The sequence below is a fragment of the Melozone crissalis genome, unplaced genomic scaffold (genome assembly GCF_028551555.1).
Source record: "Melozone crissalis strain CALT ecotype California unplaced genomic scaffold, PUWL_Pcris_2 ptg000042l_1, whole genome shotgun sequence".
Lineage (NCBI taxonomy): Eukaryota > Metazoa > Chordata > Aves > Passeriformes > Passerellidae > Melozone > Melozone crissalis.
The window spans coordinates 5,022,688-5,033,053 of record NW_026535820.1 but is presented as its reverse complement, the minus strand read 5'-3'; the positions used below and the strand labels follow the sequence as shown (position 1 = coordinate 5,033,053).

The following is a 10,366-nucleotide window of genomic DNA, read 5'->3' as shown; positions in this document are numbered from 1 at the left end:
GGCGGGGCCTCGCGCCGGCGGGCGGGCGATGTGACGGGGCGGGGGCGGGGGGAGCGGGGCGGCCCCGTCGCAACGCCCCGCCGCGAGCGCCCACGAGCCGCCCCCGCGCCCGCGGCAACGGTGGCGGCTCCCGACGGCAAAAGAGTGAGGAGGTAACGGCGGGGCCGCCCCCGCGCGGCAAAACCGAGCGTCTCCTTCGAGCCGGAATCGAACCAGCGACCTAAGGATTCCCGCGGGCCGCGCCTCTACAGTCCTCCGCTCTACCAGCTGAGCTATCGAAGGGAGCTGCCGGCCAATCTCGCTTTTTGGGATAAAGGCTTTCTTCCGGGTGCCGCTGGTGATGTGTGCCGTGACCAGAGCTGGAATTCCTTTCCCGGGAGCAGCTGGAGCGCGGAGACGCGCCCGGGACGGACACACGGAACTCCGAGATGGACACATGGAACTGCGAGCGGCCCAAACGCCCAGCGGCGGCTCCCGCAGCCCGGGCCCTGCTGCCCGCGGGTCGCTCGGCGCAGGGGGCGCGGCGCTCTCGGCTTCTCACGCTCCCGCGCCGCGGCGAGCTGTCCCGGCGGACGAGGGCAGCGCTTCCCGCTTCCCTCCCTTGCCGAAAAACCCATGTCCTGTCGCTGTTCGGGTGCTTGAGGAGAGGGAAGCGAGGGTCTCATCTATCAGCCAGCCAGCGCTCCTACGGGTTCCTGCTCCAGCTACGGCGCGGGTCTGTTGGGAAGAAGCCACCCCCAAATAGAATCAGGTTGGAAAAGACCTCTCAGATCATCGAGTCCTACGTACGACAACACCACCGTCAACTGCATCACGGCGCTGAGTGCCAAATCCAGTCCTTCCCTGAGTACCTCCACAGGCGGCGACTGCACCACCTCCCTGGACAGTACATTCCAATGTTTAGTCACCCCTTCCGTGAAGAAATTCCTAATGTCTAACCTAAACTTCTCCTGGCACAGCGTAAGACTGGGTTCCCTCATCCTGTCACTAGTTGCCTGGGGGAAGCCGAACGCCACCTGGCTACAGCTTCCTTTCCGGTGGAAACATGGCATGGCATCCTCGTGTGGCTGTGCTGATGGACACGTGGACTCCACACAGCTCCTTGGAGAACAAGGTGGGAGCATCTACTTTACAGACAGGTGTTGGCAGCTGCACTGTCAAAAAAACAAACAAACAAAAAAAAAAAAAACCAGAAAGGATAGGGACAGCATTTAAAGTCATGGTGCTCACTTGACACTGGAGTGCTCACATCCGTCACAGGGACAAAACATCACTTTTTATTAATTGCAATATGATTTTTACTTTAGGGGTTCAAACAAATCACCAAAAACAGCAGATGGTTTCTTATGCATCATTTTCTTTCCAAATACATTTTTTTCAATGGTTTACTTAAGGAAATTTGCTAACTACCACCACCACAGAGGCAATGACCTCCTGAAGCTGTCACCATCATGAAGTAAAAGCTACATTCCAGCAGAAACTCTGTGTGTTCTAAGTATTTCCCAACACAAGTCTTTAGCTGGAATTATAGAATGATTGGGGTTGGAAGTGACCTTAAAGATCATAAAGTTCCAGCCCCCATGCAATGGACAGGGATGCCTTCCACTGCACCAAGTTGCTCAAAGCCCCATCCAGCTTGGCCTGGAACATTTTCAAGGATGGGGCATCCACAACTTCTCCAGGCAACCTGTTCCAGTGCCTTACTATCCTTAGTAAAGGGTGATCACTTTTTCCAAATATCTAATCTAAACTTACTGTCTTTCAGTTTGAATCCATTCCCCTTTGTCCTGTCACTACATGAGATGTTCCAGTTATGCTTTAAATTATATTTAAAAATAAGTGCTCCACTCCCTTAATCACCTTTGCAGCCCTCCGCTGGACCTGCTGCAGAAGTTCCTTGTCTCTCTTGTCCTGAGGAGCCCAGAATTGCACACAGCACTCCAGATGTGGCCCCACAATAGAGGGGCAGATCAGCTCCCTCCACCTGCTGGCAATGCCCTTCCTAATGCACCCCAGGGAACCTTCTTGGGCACCAGGGCACACGGCTGGCTCATGACAGTCTGTTGTCCTCCAGGATGGAATACACATAAGTTATCTGAATAAACTAAGCCGTGTGTGGAGTCTGTACATCCCCACAGCACTGGGGCTGTTCCCGGTGTGTCCCCACAGCTCTGCCAATGTTCCTGATGCATCCCCACAGCACCGTGGATGTTCCTGGTGCATCCCCACAGCACCACCAGTGTTCCCGGTACATCGCCACAGCACTGTGGATGTTCCCGGTACATCCCCACAGGACCGTCAGTGTTCCCGGTACATCCCGACAGCACCGTGGATGTTCCCGGTACATCCCCACAGGACCGTCAGTGTTCCCGGTACATCGCCACAGCACCGTGGATGTTCCCGGTACATCCCCACAGCACCGTCAGTGTTCCCGGTACGTCCCCACAGCTCCGTGGATGTTCCTTGTACATCCCCACAGCACCACGGATGTTCCCGGTGCCTGCGGGCGGGAACGCCGGGCTCGCAGCGCCCCCTGTGCGGGCACGCGGGAACTACAGGCGGCGGCGCAGCCCCCACGGCACCGGAGGGCAAAAACCCACCAAAAACCCACCAAAAACTCACCAAAAACCCACATTCACCCGCTCCACAAACCCACCGTTACAAGGGCGAACTAGTATCGTTGCATCTTTCACAGAGAAAATTAAATCCTTGAGGGTTTTATTTGTAGTCTTTACTAATAGGCCTTCAGCACCCACCTACGTTCCCTGTGATGCACTTTCAGTATCCAGAGATGACAACGCAGCAGGTTTCCCCACATCAAAGCTCTGACAGGAGTCTTTGAACTACAAAAGCTGTAATGAAAAAGTAATAAAAACCACCCTGAGACAGGATTTGTGTTATCAGCCTCATACACTATGAAATGGCATCTTTTAGCACACATTTATATTTAATTCAGAGTGAAAGGAGCCTGAAATAAAAATATTATTGTCTAAATAGGTGCCTTCTTGTATATTCCCATAGTAACACGTGTGTTCCTAATTTGCAGGAAATAGATCCTGAAAGCATTAGCTGAAGCAAAATGCTAAAATAATAAGCACTGATGGTCCTGTTGTTAAAAGGAATAATAGCCTAAAGATGTAGTTGTTATGACATCCAGTAAACATTCTCCTTAGAGTACACCAGTAAGCACATACATGCCTCACTTCTTTTTTATTTTTTTTAACCCTGTTTCTGTCCTGTATGACAAGGTCTAATGTTTGGGGTTTCTTTTGCTCCTACATGATTAAAAAAAAAAACAGTATGGAGATGCATTCTCCTCTCTCTATTTCTTCTTAGTTTCTAATAACTTGACAAAACCAAGCCAGAGGTCTACTACTCTCTTTGGTGACCTTATAAGAATGTAGGCACAAACAGACACTGTCTGTGTAGCAGGATTTGGACTGTCCCCTCCCATCCCATCTGAGCTGTCATGGCCCACAAGCCACCAGACTCAGTTTCACAGGTTTCTGATAGGAGACTCACCAGCCAGCAATATCTGAGTCTCATTGTGCTTTCTGCCTTGGTTTGCCATGCCCAAGACTCCCTTGTGATAAAGGACAGCCCAGTTCCAGCCTAGACCCAAAGACCATGACCAGGTGCTGCAGGTCCAGGGTGTCAGGAGGGGGCAAATCATAGCTCACAGACCTTGAGTCACAGTGACATACTCCCAGTGGCATTTTTTTGCCGCTTTCCCATTACCTTAGAACTGTTCTTTGAGTCTCCTGACAAATCAAAACCAAACACTTGAATCAGCTGTTGGCATTTGGATCTTGCTTGGGTTTTGTAGTGTTGCCCAAGTACTATGGCAGTGGGCAACACATTTCCATAGACAGGGACACTTGATCTTACCCAGATAATTCAAAGGGCAAAGTGCCCTGGAAGAGTGATGGTCCTACCATTTGTTCCATTATTTATTCCTTCTTGTTTAGTTTCCTGCTGATCTAGAGGGGGAAAACTTCTATTAGGCATTCATTATTACCATAACTAACAGCAGATTGTTCCTGCTGGGCAACAGATCCCTCCCCATGCAACACTGATGCTTCAAAAATGTCACCAAGCTGCTGTAGCATGAAGGTACCACACTACAAGGTTATAAATAAAGTCTATATGTATACTATTATTTACTGCTCCAATTTGGTGAGAGTTCCATCTATTTCCTGACAAAGCCTTCAATGAATAAAAAATAGCAGTCATGATCCCACTGTCTATTGCCACAAGGAAATGATAGTAAAACTCTGAAGTCACATGCAGAAGTTTGTAATTCTTTGCTGCTATGCACTGGAATCTCATTGTGAATTCAGACAGCCAATTTAACATTTCTCTGGACAATAAAGCAGTCCATGGATGTTCCCTGGGAGGCACAGGGCTTAACATCACTGACTTGAAATTAAGAATAATCAGTCTGTCCTAAATGTTCTCTCTGTAGGTTGTTTGGAAACCTTACCACAGAGGAAGCCAGAGTCTTTGTGAAGATGATTCTCAGCACAAATAATCAACAAGGCAGGCAACTGATTTCTTAGTATGAGAGAAGAATCTAGAAAAATTCCTACAAAGTAAACTTAAGAATCAGTTTTTTAATTGTAGAAAACAAGAGGCTTATTTCCTCAGCAAACAGTTTCCCAACCAATTGCTGATTGTCTCACAGAACTAAGATCTATACAGTAAAAGAAACACTTGATGATTGTAAAATAAAGAAAAAGCTCAGTGTAGGTGACTTCACAGGTCTTTTACCAGGTACTTTCCTTTTAGCAGTTTTCAGTGCTTTATCACCAGCTGCTCCAGTACTGCAATCTTCAGAGCTCAGCTCTGGCTGAAACACCAAATATGTCAATCAAACCACGTGTATCCATCAAGCCTTCAGCCCAGCTGCTTGGCTTGGTCTTGATTCAATGTCACAGCCACAGCATTCAGCAGCCAAGGTGTTCTTCCTTGCATCATCCTGGTGGGGTTGAACTTCCCCCTCATGTTTGGAGAAATTCCCAATGAAGAGCACAAGGATGCACACCAGATACTCTTTTAAATTAAAATAGTTTTTCATGTGACAGCACCTTATTATCTGCATCTGTTCTATGTCTCAGTACTGAAGATTCCAGCTTGTCATCTGTACTCCAGTCATGTCACAGCCAGTTCAGGGGAGCTGCAGTTCAGAATAATTTAATTTGCTATGTGCCTTCAGTCATACTAAGTCATGTTTTATTCTTTTCTTTTTTCCATCTGCTTGGTATCAAAGATTCTGAAGGGCAATATTCTGTTCATGGCTGATCTGATTTTGTTGAAATTTTCTCTAAATGCTTCTTATAACATTCTCCTAAAATGCTAAGTCCTAAAGGATCAGCCTCTTCTCCCAGAAGAGTTAGCAAGTTCTGGGCACTTTGACTCAACCTATTTACAGAGCCTCTTGCAGAGGGGAAGAAATACTGTTTCCTTTGCCTAATTTAATTAGCCTGTGTTCAGACATTCTGAACACAGAAGAATTGCATGTACTTTGTGATTTCATGAATTTTATTATTTCATGAAATAAAGTAAAGTTTATTTCATGAACTTTACGGCATTGACAGTATTCATGCTAGAGTAGGGAGGGTGGAAGCAAAAGGCTTAAAGGCTACCTACCATATCACAAAAATACCAAAATAATCTAGTGTATCTGGACGGGCTCAGAATTTATTCTGGTGCATTAACCTTCCTGACAATCATACATGCAAAACATCTTGCATATTTCCAAAGCAGCCTATATCACCTTATCAAGGAGGCTGTACAACTATTGAAAGAATTCTGAGATGGCCTTGAAATCAAGCCTTGGACTGAAAAACAACCAGAGTTCCCAGGCTCAGAAGAGCAGTAAAGCAGCTCCAGGGATATAGCCCTGCCAGAGACCAACACCAGGATCCTCTTGCACAGAGTGCAGGGAAATGGTGTCACTGCACAGCTCAGATGGATGCTGTCACTGTGAAACCAAGCCCTGAGCCTCACCTCATCTGCTGTGCAAAGTACAGTGGCAGCTAGACTGATTGACAGTGTTCCTTTAAAGAGACAAGTTTCATGTGGCAATCACATCCCCTATAGTTTCAATGCCATGAGCATTCACTTAAATGAGGCACTGTATAGGCAAATATTAATTTTTAGGGGCTGAAAGTGGAACAGCCTTGAATCAATGAAAGAGAGAAAAACATTCTTAAGTTTACATCCAGACATTACCTATCATCTTGCTATCAACTCCCACAATAATTAGTAATGATACCACAGCAAGATTAGATTATAATATTTATCTCAGTTAACAACCTTTCTAATTTTTTTAATTCCACTTGTTTATTTTGGAAATTATGGAGAAATAATTTTACTAGTTCTGGTCAAGGATGCAAATATTTTTAAAAAATTATTTCACCAACATATTTACAACTTTGGAGACCAAAGGGGACATAGGCAAGTCACCTGTTAATCAGGTACCAGCATTACCTCATGGTTTTAGAACTACATCCTAGCAAGTCATGACTAGAAATGCAAGAGAAGTCAACTTAACTCTTAGATATTTCTCAACTCCAGGAGTAAACAATTACTCTTAAAGAAAGGGACTAAAGCTATCAGAGCCAGACTGAGCCACTGACAGGCAGGCATCAGTAACAGCGTCTGGCAACTGCCTGAGCTAGATTCAGGCAAGCCTAGATTCAGCCTAAATTCAGTAGTATCCTGGTGATAGATGAAAAGCACTTGCTTGACTTTCTACCCAAAAATCCAAACTACTTGATAAAAAGAACAGAGTTTTGATTGCCAGCTTTCCAAACTAGCAACAAGACTCCCAACACTAATAACAAAAATAGGAACCACACAGACAAACCTGCCAGGATCACAACCAGCACTCCCTGAGGAGCTGACCCCTGCTGCTTGCATGGCAGTGGTTTGCCTCTTTGTCCAAGGCAGTGTTGCTCCCATGCCATGCAGAATTCCAGCAAGAGGAGAGAAGACAGATCAGAGGGTGCTTACAGATCCAAAAGACTGCATACCTCCATACCTGGCTCCACTTCTCCAGGCAGAACAGGTGTACATGAAAGGTCTTCAGTCACTGTAAATGTATTTTCTGAGTTTGTGAAAGATGGGAGTTTTTGAGAGTTTACAATGTAGAACCTCAGAGTTAGGGTTGGAAAGAAACAAAATGTCAAATAATAAAAGGTTATTTTCACAGTGGAATAGAAATAACTGGGAATTTTTGTGCTGCTGAGAGACCTGAGAGCCCAAAGTTACCAGACTAAGGAGAGAATGGGCCAGCTCAGCTGACCTCAAATGCAGGGAAGAAAATAAACCAAAGAAAAATATTGGTGAATGTGGCAGGGGAAAGAAGTGGTTACAGTTAGGAAAAACAGAGGGAACAAAGAAATAAATAGTGGCATTTAGTTTTGACTATTGTACCGTGCCTTGACTTTTCTTATTTTGAAAGCCAAAAGAAGCAGGTACTCTTGACCTTTATTTTCTGCATCCCTCTTTGCTGCCTGCAAAAATAATTGCTATTTCCAGCATCTGTCTTAGGAAGCCAGGAAGAGCCTTACTCTGAGAAAGACACAGTGGAGAAAGAAGCAGTGTTCTTGTATGTGCAGTGACCAGATATAGGATTTGGTATGCACAAAGCAATGCTTGGGCAGATTTGAGCATACAAATAGAAATAAAAGTTATTTCATTTCCCCCATGTTTAAGTTAGGCTCTTGCCTTTTCTGTGTATTTTGGCTTTTTTCTCATTGCCACAAAACCTACATCACCATGGGGCAATGTGTGGTAAGGTCTCACCCCTTCTCTCCCATGGGGTTGAAATGTATTTATTTGGCAGCTTCTGTTCTTGGGAGAAAACAAAGGTGGATCTCAGGGAAATCTCCAGATTGGGAGTGAGCCACTGCAGCCTCTAAAGTTCCACCATGGAGATGGAAGGACATAAAACATGGCTGCCTACCAAACAACGCTAATTTTTACAAACACTGACAAATCCCTGTGCATCTTCTTCCCTTCTGGATATGCAGGTAAGTACTCCCATCTCCCAGCAATCTCCCTCTGTTGCTTTCTGTGCCATATAAGGTTTCTGTGCTTGCAATAAGGTTTCAGTCTAATTTGTGTGAAATTCAATCATTTGTTGCCTCTTACTGTCTCTAAGAGGCACAGTATAAATAGAGAACAATAAACTTGCAAAAATATCCGTGGTATAAAGGATATAGACTAAAAGTTCAAGAGACAGATGAAAAGCAAACAGGAAAGGCAGCCCAGTGTCAGAAGACCTCTTGAGGATTTGCAGAGGCGGCACAAATGCATGCAGGAAAGAAGAATTTAAGATCAGGAGGTAGAGTCTGGAAGTATTGCTCTACATTTACACAATAATGTGACAATCTAAAAGAAACTTCATTTTAAGAAAATCTTACACACTGACTTGACAAAGTAGCCTATAAAATCAAGTTTTCTTATTCTGAAAGAAGTTGCTTGAAGCATGCATTGTGAGTTTGTAAGAAGTGACTGTGCATTTCATACAGCCAGACTCCACAGACTGTTGGCTAATAAGAACTACAGCACCATTTAAACCTTCTTATAATTTCTAGTAACTTCCTTCCATCTGCCATCTTTCTTTTAATTTTTCATTTATTGAATACGAGTTTCCAAACAGCACAGACCCAGTCCAGACCTACAGGATCACTTTAGAAGTGAAATTAGATTTGCTACCAGCAAGGCAAGCCACTAGAAGTATTATTTCCAGCGGAAAAGAAAATTAGGCAGTCTTTTAAAAACAGAGGTGGATGAAGTCCAAACACAAGTCTGTGCATCTGTGCAGCTATCTCATAATCAATGTTTTTCCGTAACAGAACAAAGAATAATAGTCTTTTCTGAAACCTCTCAAAGTGCCTGCAAGTTACTGCAAGAGAGGTCATGCTTCCACTGAAGCCTAATTCCTCTGTGTTAACACATGTTCAGAATAACCCAGTATACATCAATGTAGGTAATTGAAATCCAAATAATCCATTTCCAACCAGCTGCAGCAACAGGGTTTCTGCAATGTCAGCTTGGCCATCAAGTCTAATGTGAATCTAAACACCTACTTTTCTTTATCCATTTCTGAGTAACAAATACTCTAAACTACACAAACCAGTAGAAGCCAACATATATCAAAGCCTCTACATCAAGCAAAGCAACATGATTTCAATTACCTTCTGCAGACAGTATAAGGAGTTTGAATTGACTTTGTAATATCAAAAGCACCGTCCATGACTTGCTACACATCCTGATGAATATCCAAGGCTCACTCTCACCCTGGCCCCAGGGATAAGGTTGTTTTTTGAGGAGTTTTATGGTGACAGGAAGATGGGGTTTTACAGTGATGTTACAACAGATTTGCTGTGGACATGCATAAGAAAAAATGAGACAAACCAACCAATCAACAAATAACCCAAACCAAACAACTCCAATCCAAAATAAAAATTTAGACAGATATAAAGGCTGTACAATTAAATGCAGAAGTAAAATGAAAATACTTTGAAACCACACTTTGTTGCTTCATACATTCAGTACTCGTTTTGGCTAAAATTATAAGTACTGTATTAATAAAGATGAGCAAATTTCTAGCTTAGCATTAATCATTTAAGCTTTTGAAATACAAATCTTCTGAAGGATAATTTTCAATTCTTCATGATATCACATGCAATCAAAATTAACAGTGTATTTACACCCATCATTTTAAAGAAGGCTTTACTGCAAGCACACTTGGAATTAAGGCCTTTCAGTAAATACAGGAAGAAGTAACACAAAAGTTTTGCAGATGGGTTTTATGGCTTGTTTCTAGGCTCAGAAGTCTTGATTAAAGCCAATTTGTGAAACAAAGTACCACATGTAGCTGGTGGGAAAAGCATAGAGATCATTTAGATAGTTGTCAATATGTTCATTTTTGAGTATTGCCAAATTTTCAAAAGCGTAGTTCTTTCAAATTGTACTTATTCATACTTGACTATTACATGCACACATTAAAATTTTGCTTTGAAATACACTTTGACCAACATTTCAAATCATAGATTGCAAGGTATCTTAAATGCTGACTTGGTCAGCATTTTTCTACATCTTCTTCATGACAATTTTGAAAAAAAAAGATTCAAGTCTTGAATTTTGGTCTCAAATATATCAAACATACACGGTGTAAAAATCTCTCAAATTCAAAGGTCCTATGTGTTCAATGAAATACTTAGATTAGCATGAGGTCAAAAAACCCAAGTTTTTTCTTAAAGAGCCTTTCTCTCAAAAAAAATATTTTGAAAAGGAACCATTACTAAAGGAAAATGGGTAACATCAGATTTTACTTTTCTAAGAATTGTAT

At 43.4% G+C, this 10,366-nt stretch overlaps 1 non-coding gene across 1 annotated transcript; it reads right to left on the bottom strand.

Moving 5' to 3' along the window:
• Nucleotides 1-192: 192 nt before the first annotated feature.
• TRNAY-GUA (transfer RNA tyrosine (anticodon GUA)) lies at nucleotides 193-282 on the bottom strand. Its single transcript is given in 2 exon segments — nucleotides 193-228; nucleotides 246-282. It is a non-coding gene; the product is annotated as a tRNA-Tyr (tRNA).
• Nucleotides 283-10,366: the final 10,084 nt, after the last annotated feature.